Source organism: Tachypleus tridentatus, chromosome 10, assembly GCF_004210375.1.
Source record: "Tachypleus tridentatus isolate NWPU-2018 chromosome 10, ASM421037v1, whole genome shotgun sequence".
NCBI classification, from domain to species: Eukaryota; Metazoa; Arthropoda; class Merostomata; order Xiphosura; family Limulidae; genus Tachypleus; species Tachypleus tridentatus.
In genome coordinates this window covers 178,420,900-178,435,047 of record NC_134834.1, presented here as the reverse complement: position 1 = coordinate 178,435,047, position 14,148 = coordinate 178,420,900, and the positions used below count along the sequence as shown (strand labels likewise).

At 30.1% G+C, this 14,148-nt stretch overlaps 1 long non-coding RNA gene across 5 annotated transcripts; it reads right to left on the bottom strand.

Annotated features, from left to right (window-relative positions):
• Nucleotides 1-2,548: 2,548 nt before the first annotated feature.
• LOC143231024 (uncharacterized) lies at nucleotides 2,549-13,232 on the bottom strand. 5 transcript variants are annotated; one of them, XR_013016754.1, is made up of 4 exons: nucleotides 13,150-13,232; nucleotides 12,357-12,479; nucleotides 10,634-10,740; nucleotides 2,549-6,563 (listed from the first exon to the last, which is right to left on the bottom strand). It is a non-coding gene; the product is annotated as an uncharacterized LOC143231024 (long non-coding RNA). The 5 variants fall into 5 exon arrangements; XR_013016756.1 differs by lacking the exon at nucleotides 13,150-13,232 and adding an exon at nucleotides 12,982-13,134 and having other exon boundaries at nucleotides 12,290-12,479; XR_013016753.1 differs by lacking the exon at nucleotides 13,150-13,232 and adding an exon at nucleotides 12,982-13,131.
• Nucleotides 13,233-14,148: the final 916 nt, after the last annotated feature.

Genomic DNA, 14,148 nt, shown 5'->3' with positions numbered 1-14,148 from the left:
ATGTTAGAACAGGCAGACAGAGATAGTTTGTGTGAAATTTAAGAAATATTAGACAATACGATTTTAAACTTTGATTTACGCCAGGATTATTTCAATATTATATTTTGCAAGAAAATGTTAATACAATATTATTTCCAACTATACCCATGTTTACCCTTGTATTTATCCTGAATGAAATTTCTTGCTCTTTTAAACATTCGAAGCAATATATTAATTTTCATTGGGATTTTAAATCTTCATTCTTATTTTTCTAAGAAACAGGGAGAGTTGGATATTTCACACTTTGCTTTGCTTTAAATTATGCGAATTTTGTTTTTGTTCTTTAAAAAATATTTTCTTTTTTATCAAAACTATCAAAAACTTGATATTCTTTAAAATTTCGGAACATTTCTATTTTGATATTATTGGACTATAAAGATGATCTCAATGTATACTTTTCAAAACCGAACTCTTTTTACGAAAGCGATCAATATTTTAGCCTTGACTTGTGAAATGTCCCAACGAATATCTTTGCTTTACTATATTTGTCAAGAAAAAGAAGTTAATACAAGATCTTTAAAAAAGTTATTTTCAATACATTTCCTGAATCAGTAAGATTATTACAGCTATTTTTCCAAATTTATCCATCTTTACCTTTCTATTTATTCTCAATAAGATAAATGTTTTTGTAACTTTTCAAGGATATAATATTTTTAACTCTCCATATTCGAGTTTTTCTAAGAGGAATATTTGCAATGAAAGTTTTCTAAAACTAAATTGTATGTTCAATTTTTAAATAAATGACCTTAGTATTTATAGTGATCTTATTTGTATTTACCTTCATATTTAGTGTGAATAAAGTTTCAGAGCATTTGGGATAATTTTATGTTTACCATGACCCCATGGATTTACATAGCAGTAGAAATAATAGCATTAAGTGACCTCTCAGTGGTTGTCCAATGAAGGTGAAATTTTGAATTCAATGTTATATTGTATCAATGATAGATTGTAAAATATTACAAGGAAACATGAAGGAAATTCATATTTTTGATTTTGAGGACCACACCTGATACATATATACAAAGCAAATAAACACACTTGAGAATAAAAATAATATTTAACGATACACAAGAGTAAACATAATATGCAATATACATGCGACATATACATGATACACAACACAGAACATATGGAATACGTTTTTTTCTTCCAGAAATGGAATCTAACATTGAGAAATAAAGCAAATGAGCTGGAGAAGGAAAAATCTGTTAATAAAGATCCAATTTCTGTTAAATGAGTCAGATTTATTTGATGAAGGGATTCTGTCAAAGAAATTTGTTAAGAAAGTTTTGATAAGATTTCAATGCTTCTGACAGAATCTCTGTACTAAAAAACCAGATGGCTGCAAATTTAGAACCAGCTCTTCTTGATTCAGTATTATGGACAGATCAGGAAGTAGCTGGTGAAAGTTCATCAAATGAAGATGTCATACAATCACCCAAGTCAGGTACAACAAGGCAACCTACATCACCATGGAAGAGCAGAGCTAGAGTGTCAACTAGGACTGCTCCTTCAAAACAGAAGAAACCTCTCACCTACAGTGATACCTAGAACTGAGTGCACATCACCAAATAGGAACCTCCCCATTTACTTCCATTCAGTAGAGATGAACCTGTGTTCCCACAGATTGCCTCTATAGATGAAGTTAACTTTTTAAACTTTTATACTGAAATTGTAAACTGTACTCTTATTAAAACAAATTGATTTGCATAGTCTGAACAGCCACTGCAAGAAGGTGAGCCACAAGGAAAACACAGTAAAACAAACTGATGTGACTTGTAAAGATTATAGCATGTTTTGGATTAACAAGGGCTGCAAAGCTCAAGCCTTACCTTTTTCTTTCTCACAAATAACTTACCTATCTTCCTTTTCACACTTAGTGGTTGCTAGTACTCTTTCCAGAACTGACTAACTATGACAGGCATTTTAAGGTTAAACCTATCATAGACCATCTACTAAAATTGTTTCCCATTACTTACTTAGTAACAATGAACTAACTATACATGAATAGATATAAGGGACAAGTGGTAAAAATTGTTTTTCAGCATTTACCAAATACTAGGAGCCACCCTTGAAGTACATCAACAAATTACAGAAGCAAGAGGTTATTTTATATTTAGTGTATATATATATCTTAAGTACAAGTTTCTAATTTGTTTACCACTATATTTTTTGTATGACAAGCATAATAAATGTAAATTGATTAATAAGACAAAGAGCATGTTATGTGAAACACAAGAATTTATATTTAGCAGTTGCTTTGTATTTACTTTTAAATTAAGAAATTAAAACATAATACTAAAATTTAAATTGTAAACAGTTTTGATGCCAACTTTGATATAAATAGTAATGAAGTTACTTAATAGATGTTGATTACATTTCTCCAAAATTTCATATGTGCACTTTAACCTATCTGGAATGAAAGGGTAATCTGTTACGTTAATACTAATAGAGAAAAGTATCATTGAGAAATGAATTTAAATCACAAAAATGATTCAGTCACTCAGTATTTTGATGATAAATTGTATCAGTTTTAATTTTAACAAAAAATAAACATACAACGTATGTTAAATAAATTTTTCACTTTAATACCAACATTTCTTAATGTGCAAGTAATACATTGAATATACTTAACAATACCAACTAGCAGCTTTATGACAAACAGGTTTTTTCCATACACATGTCAAAGGTTATCTACGTAGCAGTCTCTTACAAAAAAAAGAAGTTTTGACATTGCTATAGGTGAAAATAAATTACAAGTTAAATTATTTAAGAAAGAAATCAATGATAAATTTGCAGCAAATAAGGCAAGAAAAATAGTTTGGAGTTAGTTTATCTTAAGTTATTGTGATCAGATATTTATATCACTTTTGTATTTTCTTCTGTACACCTTGATAATGTGTTAATGTTACATTCTTCAATTTTCATTTCCAAATAAAAAGGTAGTTATGTATTTTTGATTTAGTTTTATTTTTCTAAATTTTTCCGTGTTACATATTGAATAGTTATGCAACAGGTGGAGGTTAAAAATGTGTTTGACTAGAGGCCCCAAGAGTTTGAACATGGCACTGTTCTAACATCTCACAAAACTACTGCAAATTTTTACAAATTACTTTCTTCTTATATTAAAGGCTTTTTTCTCCATGTTGGACAGTCTCCTTTTACTTCTGATGTTGTGCAGTGAGAAGGCATCTAAACAAATACCTGGATTTATTACAAAAGTGGTAGTGTTGTACACTTTTGTTACTTATTAGCTATACTGGGTTGTTTTACTTGTTGTGAGAACAGGAAATATACTATATAGTTTAAATAAAAGTGGAGAGTTACAGACTAAGTAAATTATTTTTGCTTTTCATTTGTTTAACTTTGGCAAAGTTTCAATCACTCTTGTCTATCATTATGGTAATTGTCATCTACAAGACAAACCATTAGATTACTTCAAAAAACTGGGTGATAATTTCCAAATGAGGACAACAGTAAAATGAATGATGAGTGAAAGAGCACCTGCAGCAGACAAAGGTTTACTTACATTCTCCAAGACTTCCAAATCAATAGCAAAGGCTGGCACCAGCCACATAATACAAGTGAATCTTTGATTTTGCTAACAGTGTCCGTTATAATTTCAACTGTCATGAATCAAAGTGCTCATGAAAGTACTCAAATCATTCCTTTGAGCAACTCATCAATAAAGGTGTATCAACGAAATAACAATGTTGAAAAACAACTAATTAACAATTACAAGTTAGAGTTTACTCTGCAAATTAATGAATCTTGTTTACAGGATAATAAAGCCCTACTGATATGTTTGGTTTTTGGATGATAATCAGCTTAGAGGAAATTATTTTTGCTTGAAAGCTTACAGACAACAAAGGTGAAACAATCTTTGAAAAAGTGAAAGTTATTTTAAAGAAAACAATATTGCTCTTGAAAATATAATGGCTTGTGCAACTGATAGTGCTGTTTCAATGGTAGGTAGATACAGAGGATTCTATTGCTCATTTAAAAAATGTTGTGCCTTACACTGCATGGTTTGCCAACAACATTTGGTTTCAAAGAACTTGAAAGGACATTTGGATGACTCTTGGCTAATAGAGGCTGTTGACTATCAAATTTCGTGCACTTCAAGATAGTCTTTTCCAACAACTTTGTGAAGAAAAAGTTGTTTGAACACCTAGTAATGCATACACTTGGTTATCAAAGAGAAATTGTCTTTGCCATGCTGTTGCACTCTGGGACAGTATTGTATCATTTTTAAGTGATAAGCAGCTTGGAGAAAAGATAACTTCTATTAAGTGTAACATATTGTATCTGTCGTATTTTTGAAAAGCTGAATCTGTTTAACAAACAATTACAAGGAAAAAACCGTAATCTTATATCCTACCAAGAGATTATTACTGCTCTCCTTGAAAAGCAAAAGCTGTATTGGAGTAATATAAGATGTTGCAAGTTCACAATTTCCTTCTTTATTCACTGTTGATTGGCATTAAACTGCAAGATGGCCTTTTTGTGTACGTGTAACATTTAAAACATTTATATGGTGATATGCAAGTTCAGTTCAGTGACCTGCTGGATATGAATATTCTGGATTGGGTGGTGGATTCATTTGGGGTGAATGCAGTTCATGTTGACAGTAGATTACAAGAATGTCTCATCTAACTGCAGAGTGATATAACAGCCCAAGCTAGATTCAAATGTGATAATTATGTCTGGATAAGTAGTGAATTAGCTAATAAGTTTCCACAGCTATGGTAGAAGGGAAAGTTGTATTTTATCACTTTTCCCACATATTATCTGGTAAAACTTTGTTTTAGTCATGCGACTTATTTACTATCAAAAATATGTAACCGGTTACCTTGATGTTACGAAGAGAAGCTATCTTCACTTATCACTGACCACACTTTAATCACACATTCAAAAGCTTTAACGTGTTCATCAGGCCCAAGGATCACACTGAATAAAATGTCGATCATTAACAGAATATTTTTACTTGTGCAAGTAAATAACACGATATAAAACAAAACATATGGTGTAATGGCATCTACAAAGGATGGGGCCAAAGAGAAATGAAACTCAAAAGGGGGCCCACAAGCAAAAAAAAAAAAGGTTGAGAAACACCGAGTTACATGATGGTCATGTGCAGTCCAAATATTGTAATACAGTCAGACAAATATAAAACCAAAATAAACAATTCACTCAAAAGTTGTAATTTGCTTTTTTACTTCTTTGGTGACCCACGTAGTAGTGAAAGCTTTTTTGTTATCAGAGTGGTGACCTTGATGTCATACATTAATTATTTAACAGTTAATTTACTGTTACTACTTAAAAGGCAAAACAGGATTGTAAAGTATGTTCAATAGTATTTTGTAGTTATGATGGTAGAATGTCTTACTGGATACTCAATTTGTTCATCCATGAATATAGAGATGTAAAGTTCATGTACAGGATTATCCCTTACATCACACACAAGTCATGTTCCAGTGACTTTCTCCCTCCGTGTGTATCTTTATATGTATATAGACAAACACACGTAGAAGGCATTTTATATATCCAAAACAGGGAATTACAATGTTGCTAAGTGTTTTTGAAACTGATAATGGAATTAGGAAAAAATATTTTTCAAAACTTTAATTCAAATTTATTTTTGCATTACCATATTTAAATTTTCACTATGTCAATCATTTTAAGTACTGTACAGATGCCATCTAGTATAGTGATAAATTTTCTTGTAAAATACTAAACTTTCTATTACCTTCATTTATCTAGTATTAGAATGAATGTTTTCACTGAATTATGTACACGATCTATCACACACTGTAGTAAGAATCTGAAAACAATTATTTTGAATGAGAAATTAGTTTATTCTCTTAGTTTAATAAAAGATATCCCAGTTCTCTTTAAAAATGCTTCACTTTTTTCAATAACTTTCTTTGATAATAATTAAGATATAGGATTATTACCAAACTACTCTTTTCTCAACTTTACTGGTTCTAATTGGTAATGCAACATTTTTTATACAGCATAACACCCAATAAAACCTGAGAATGCAATGTTTAATGTTTGATATATTTTTGATTTATAAACAATGTCACCATATGTTTATTTTTTTTACCAACAAAATTTCAGTAGTTATATTGGTGTGATAAGTCTGTAGAGGAATGCAAGAAATGGTATTAACTGTATTTGCAGGTTGTTATAGATTTATTTCATTGTAGATATAGGTTCATGCACAATAGTTTAGAATTCAAAAATTAACTTAATCCTAAAGATGCCCATTATATTAAATGAAGGGTAGCTTCAAACTTGAAAATGACTTTAAAAACTAAAACTAAGTTTAAAATATTAATACATCAATAATTTTACTACAAGATTAAAAAAAAAATCTGTACATCAACTTATTGGTAATAAAAAGATAATTTCATGGCATCATTTATTTCAAAACTGTATTAAATCTTACATTATAATCAACTTCTTCCGTAACTACAGCACTCTATTGCAAAACAAGTGTCCTGAATTAATAATGAAACCTGCAAAAAGAAAATGCACTGTAATGGACTAGTTTAGATATGTTAAGGCAAAAATTAATTTTTGATATGCATTAGTTACTGTGTTTCTAAACAGAGAATGCCATCAGATATCACATTTAGTCATAAATAAAATGTCCTGGGTTACCTTTAAGGAACTTTTAAAGCTTTCTTAATTCCTTCTAAAACTCCCAAGGAATTTCATCTTTATTTCTGCCCTTCTAAAAATTTCTGCTTGTAACTTGTAGGCAGAATATTTCTAGATGGGCAATTAAGTCATGTATAAAGATAGTAAATAACTTTATATTAAGTGATATGTAAAAACAATCCTGTTTCCAGGGTGTGCCACAGACATCTCCTATGAGTAAGATTATCATCATTGACATTCTCAACAGATTTCACTGAATTTTCTGGAATAAGAACACTAATACATTTTAATTACTAAAGTACTGACAAGTTGACAAAAATGGTTTTCAGTTACCATTATACATTTTTTTGCTACAATAAAGAACAAATTATCATAAATATTGATGTAATCTCATGTAGGATGTCATTATGAATAATTTTAATCTAAGTATTCTTGTTTTCATCACTAATATATTCTTTTATTTCAATATGTGAATACTATTTAACAACTTGCGTTTTTAATGCAAGATCACAACACGGTATCCTTTAGCATATCTACCCAAACAATTTTCACTTTATATTACAAATATTGTGGGGCAATTAGCAGATTTGATAATTAATCACTGGGTTTATTAATCACCTGCTTACAACTAGTCAATTATTACTCAAACAAAATTAGTTGAATAATCAGAAATGGTAATACAAATTTTGGTACCACTATAGCATCTGGTCTACACAGATGCTATCACCATTTCAATGGTTCACTAAAACATACTTTCTTGTTAAATTTATATCTACATTTTTTAGCTCAGCAAATAATTTAATAAATTGTGTTTCATGAGAGAACCTTAATTTTATAACTAGTTTTGATTGTTGGAATTTATTCCATTACAATTACACTTGGTCCAAAAAAAAAAAAAAGGTATTTTGCGTTTTATTAGTTTAAAAGCATTATTTATAATAAATGGTGCTAACTGCAAATAAATGGAAGTTAATACAGCAATGATGATAGTACCTACAAAGACTGCACACCTTTTATTAATTATCTTTAAGTTGTGACAAATAACCTAAGCAATCTGGAATTCATCAAAAATACAAAAAATTATAAAAAGGAAATATTCCAATCAAGTGGATAGTTGGAATAATCAGAATAACTTTATTTTCATAACAATATTCAATGCTCATGGGTAATTGATTAATTACCCAGCTTTAAGTATTTGAGATTGTAGCCCAATTATATTGAAAATTTTATCAAATAAATTTATTTTTCATGTTAACATACAGCAGTTAACATTCAAGACTCAAATCACAGATTTTGACAGTTACAAACCTTAATATAAAAACTGCTGATAAAGTTTGTAAATAGAGTAGCTTTGTAAAAAACCAGAAGGCAGACAAATTCTAGCCACTACATTCTAACAACCTTCTATAAAATTTACCTGAACAAGGAACTGCAATTATATTACAGTTATGATCTTTTATTACCAATGTTTTCATAACACCTCTATTAATTGGCAAGTTCAAACAGAAAATCATATAACATTACCAACAACTAGACCTGGGTAATTAGTGAAATTTGCTAATCAATTACGTTTTAACCTACCATTCTCACAAACTAATCTTCCTAATTTTGGCTTGCTGCAGGTTTGTTTAGACATTTTTAAACTACTCTTAACATAATACAACAGAAATCTTTAGCAACAACAACTTAAGATTCTTTAATACTAAACTGTTGTACACAAAAATGTATCATGTACGTAATGTAATACAAAACCTGCAATATTAATTTTGTCCTGGGGATTTCTCCATACTCATTTTCAGAACACTATTTAAACCAATTCTTTGTTTAAAATACTTGTCCTAAAATTTTCTGTGATAAAACTAGCAAAATTCTTCTCAATGTGCAATAAATAAAATGTAGTTCTGTTAAAACATTCACAATCTTAGAAATACACATAGGGTAAACTATTTACAGTTTGCCAAGAAACCTTGTGATACAAGAACTTGTAAAGATTAAAATGATTCATAAAATGGAAATTTGCTGTGTAAAAGAATATTAAACGTCACAGAAATATGAATAATCTTCAATTACAAACATTTCTCAATTTTGTTTCCTATCTTTATAATCAGTTACAAATTTGAAATAATTAACTTTACAAATATAAAACGTCATAAGCTTTACAGAGAAAAGTAGTTAATATGGAATGAGGATTTGAAAGAACAGAAAATTGTGTTTTGGTTTTACATTATAGGCTAGAAGAAACTTGTGTTAATGTTGTTTATTTCATGTTAAGCACAAAGCTACACAATAGGTTACCCATAAAGTGAGCAACAGGTATTAAAACCCAATTTTTATTGTTACAAGTTTATAGAGACTTACTACTGAGCCATTCAGAGGTTTAGAAAAATGAATAAAGTTAAATAAAGCTTACAGTACTAGACACTAAGTAACATGACATCAGTCACATTTGTTTCCCATTTGTTTTTCCTATATAGCTAGAGCTAGACATTAGACACATTTGGGTAAATAGCTTAACAATATTACATATTCTTAGCCTATCACTAGTCCTCATCTTCCAGCTTCTTGTGAGCAAGTTATTCAGTAATTACATATTTCTGAGCTAATAATGAACAACAAGTACAAGCTTGTCCAACTACTTTATAAGAGGATTTTTACCAGAGGTAAGTTATATTTTTATCTTTTAACAAGGTAATATATTAATGCCAAAATCATTATTTAGATTTACAAGTTAAACATGAAAAATAATTACTATGGCTATCTTTGTACTCTAAGGCTACTAGGTGACAAACTTATGAACCGTGTACAAGTAGAATGCATCTATACTGCTCCACACACTCATACCATGACAGAACTAGTAAAGACTAATATTTCAAATGCATGAACAGTTAGTTTCGATTTAGTTTTATTTTTCTATCTTTAATTAATTGAAAATTTTTTTTACAAGTCTTGACACTAATCAATTAAGTTAATAGCTTTAAACTAAAAAATAACAATGACAAAACCATAATGAAAATATAATTACTTGAATAATTCGAATAATCAAAAATAGTTTTGATTAAATGATTGTTAACAGGGTGTTGAGTGATTTAGTTGGAATTTCAATTAAGAGATTTTAGATAACAGTAAATTATACTCATAGGTAATCAACCCTCATAAGAACCCATTCCTTTCCAAGAAAAAATACAAAACTGCATACAAAAATTTATAAATCAAGATTCATTAAGTGATTAATATTTCTTCTACATAATTTAATATTTTAGATATCCTTACTGGACAATTAACTTTTGTTAAAGATAAAATAAAAACACATCAGGAGTGTTAATGGTGGATTTTGCTCAAATGACTAAACACTAAAAATATACAAGTCAAATATTAAGAAACCCACAGTTCCTCAGAGTACCTTTCATTGCAAAACTTCCCACTTCTGTCATATGGCATTATTGACAGATGGTGATGTTATTTTCTTTAACCTTGTTTTACTTGCAGTTCTTAGGTTTAGCTACAACACATCCAGTTGCTTCTTGATATATGAAACATTTTACCAGACAAGTTTGTGAGCTATGTTTTGGCAATAAAATCCATATTTGGATAGGCAATAAAATCAATTTCAGAAGGAAGTGTCCCACTCTGAATACTCTTAGAGGAAAAAAAAAAAAATGGTCCAACATGATTTAACCCCCTTATATAAAAGACTAATTATGCAAATTTTGTTACTGTATAAATCATGGTTACTAGTTGTTTTTACAAAGCTTGAGATGTTTAAGAGCAAAACCTTGGATTTTTCAATAATAGTGACTAACAGTCCTGAAATAGTTTAAAACACATTTACATACACTAAAAAATCCATTATTCACTACATTGTTTTAAAACCATTGATAAATATTTTAAAAACTTGTATGTTAAGATGAAATTGAAATAAACTCACCTAAGTTGTCTTTAACCAATTTAAAAAAACAAAAAAACAATATATATTCACTTTCATCAGCTGAGCAAGTTTTGAAATTTCAATTCCTGTAACAGTCCAGTGACCACCTAGGACAACATAACATTAGCAGAAAGAAAAGTTACCATTTAATATCTTTCTCAATTTTACAGGTAAAATTTAAAGAAATGTATATAATGAGAAACCAAACTAACATTGAGGTAATAAGAAAATATGACAATTTATTACTTTTACCATTTCTGACTGGGAAAAAACAAACAAACTAGAATGTCCTGTAACCCTTGTTTTGATCTTTAACTCCTTAGTAAGCTAAGCAAAATACACACAATACTTGACAGAAGGGTTGCTCACTTTTCAGATATTCAAAAGTGAAAAAAAATAACCCATCACAATTCAAATCACTTATACACAAAGCTAACTATCCAAGTTTAATAAAAAGAATGACACATGCTACATCTTTTAGACTTAATCCCCAAATCACATTGAGCTAGGCTAAATGCCTAACACTTCCAAATAGCAGAGAGGATACCCCTGTGAGTATTCATAAAGAAATAAAATGGCCCAAAATGATACAACTCTAAGTGTAAAAAAAATAAATTGACATGGGAACTTAAGACTGAATAAGACGCTAAGCATATAGGATGCTAACTTAATCTTAATATTACAACTACAAGGCTCTAACTTTATGAACAGCACCAAAGAACACGGCACAAGGTTACCTCTACTAGTTCTACTACCACTAGCTAATAGCAATACTTTTAGTTTTACTCCTGAATAAAATTACACAAGTTCAAATCTTGAGTCATTTTACATAGCTTAAAAGTTAAATGTTTTAATTACAAATATGAATCATTATAAGTTGTGGTCAAATATTATTAGTAACCTTTCTTAGGCTCTAGAACAAAAACTTAGTTTCAAACTTAATGTTCCGTATATGCTGAAGATTTGAAACCTTATTAAAAGTTACAACTTAACAGTACTAGTTTAAGATCTCTTTTCCGTTTGCACTAAAATTCTTGGCTTAACGATATTACTATTACAGCATTAGCACTACTATCCTAAGCCTAAAAGTGTAAAATACTTAAGCTTTAGTTTCAATTATGAAATTCTTTGCGCCTAATATTACATCGCTTTGACAAGCTCAAATTACTATTATTAGTACTAATCTTAGTATTAGTAAAACCACGACCCGTAAATTTTATTTTACTTTTACATTATTCGCGACTACTATTCAGTAGCAACGTACCATTTTGCTATAGCAGAATTAGCGTAATATTAATAAGACAAACAATAATGTGAAGTAATGTTACTAAAAGGAATATATCAATCATACGTTTTTGCTTCATAAATCAAGTAAATATCAACATCCAATAAATACATTTACATTATACGTCAACCGTAAAATAAAAGAACACAATTTCACTTCTCAGTTCACTACTTTCTACTTTCGAGCTTCAAGAGTTCGCTATAAGCGTACGAGCGCAAAAAAAATTTTTTTTAAAGGATACCCGATAGATTACTTAAGCTCGATTAGGCCGGGACCAAAGTAGAAAGAAAAGATACAATTCGTGATGACGAGAAATCAACTTAAAGTAAAACTGTATATAGGAACGGCTGGTATGGATGTTTCACTTTTACCAAAATAAAGCAGAGAATAACGTTTCCACCTTCTTAAATCCACAAAGACAGAGTACATGTAACTTACCATTCCCGATCACTAGTCTTACGAACGAGAATGTTAGCGGGTACGTTGTTGTAGAGGGCGTCACAATCAGTAATCAGTTTTTTTCATCCGCGTTAACTCTACACTTCCCAACATTAAGTTCACCTGTGAACAGTAAAAAAAAAAAAATTAACCAAATAGCATTTCTCAACCTCAAGATCACAATAACCAATACACAATTCAAAACAGAAATCCACAGAAAAGTCACCCGTACCGGACTATACATTTGCTGGAACTCAGCACATGAAATAAAATAAAAACTCAACAGATTAAAGAAACCAAATAAACACAACCACAAAACTTTGCTCGCCCGATAAAATTAGCAATGAAATCAACAAAATAAAAGAACACATCATCAACAAATTTCTTCCAAAAACTGTTGAAAACATTACACGCACACACCTAGATCAATAACAAACAAACGATAATATACCCCAAGATACAACAAACTACAAAACCTTACACTGCTTCATACCATACCTTCCCGACATAATCGAAAAATAACCAACATTTAGAAAAATTTATAGAAAAACATAACATTCCAGCAAACAACAAATTTATTCAAAAACCATGTACAAAACTAAAGCCCATACTGTAAAAAACCTACATGACAAACACAACACCAGCATTATTTGCAAAATACAGCGCAACTGCCACAATTTCTATACTGAAGCAATAAGCAGAAAAATGGAAAATAGGTTCAATGAAACAAAAAGAGATTAAAACAAACTTAGCACGCTTTTAAACATTGCAAATCAAATAAACACAACATAACCATAAAGAGCACGCAGGCACTAAGTAGGGAAGCAAATGCAAAATCGAACATGCTGCACTTATACTACAACTAACACCAAAATTAAAGCAATATAAAAGAACACTTTTATTTATACCTGTACTAATTAATAATCTAACATCTTACTGCAACTCCCCCCATAATCCCGTACCCGATTTCAATATCGTCCTTAACAAATTCGACCGGTAGGTGTCGGGTGTAAACTCTTTTGTTAATTAAAGATGATATAAAAAGAATGTTCTCTGCTTCATTTATCTTAGATGTGAAAGTGAGTTTTGTAGGCTGTTATCGTTTCCCACCACCCTCACAGCAAAATTTCCTTGATTGGATCCAATAGATCCCAACCCTGAAAACGACTATCTCAAGTAAATGTAAACTTAAGTAAAAGTAAAGTTAACCAGTTTAAGCTTAAATAGCAATCTGCTTACCCGTTTATCTTTATATCCTTTACTTCTTTTTCTAACTAAGCAGACGTACACATCCTGCATCTCGATGAACTTTAACCAAAGATATGAATGTTATCACTAAATCTCTACGAATCAATTGAACCTAAAAATCATTCGTCGCTAGTGGGGCGAAGAGAAACAGAAGTTTCTGGCCGCCCCTGGTTGTTTTTCATTCTTTTTCGGGGACTAAAAGCATAATTCAACCAAAATCACACCAAGCCTTCGGCTGCGGCTCTGCTTTATTTTGATAAAAGTATTAATACCCAGAAAAAGTAAAATATTATTTTCCTAATTGTATCTCCAATCTGTGCAGTAGAGGCCCGATATTCTAAATGTTATTGTTTTATTTTTGTTCCTAATTAAGCACAAAGCTAAACAATGAGTTATCTGTGCTCTTCCCACAATGGGTATCGAAACTCTGTTTCTAGGATAGCAAGTCCGCAGACATACCGCTGAATATGTTTAAAGATGAATAATTTTTTGTAAATGTTCAGATGATCGATTATTTTTAATTTTGATATTAATTATCTACTAT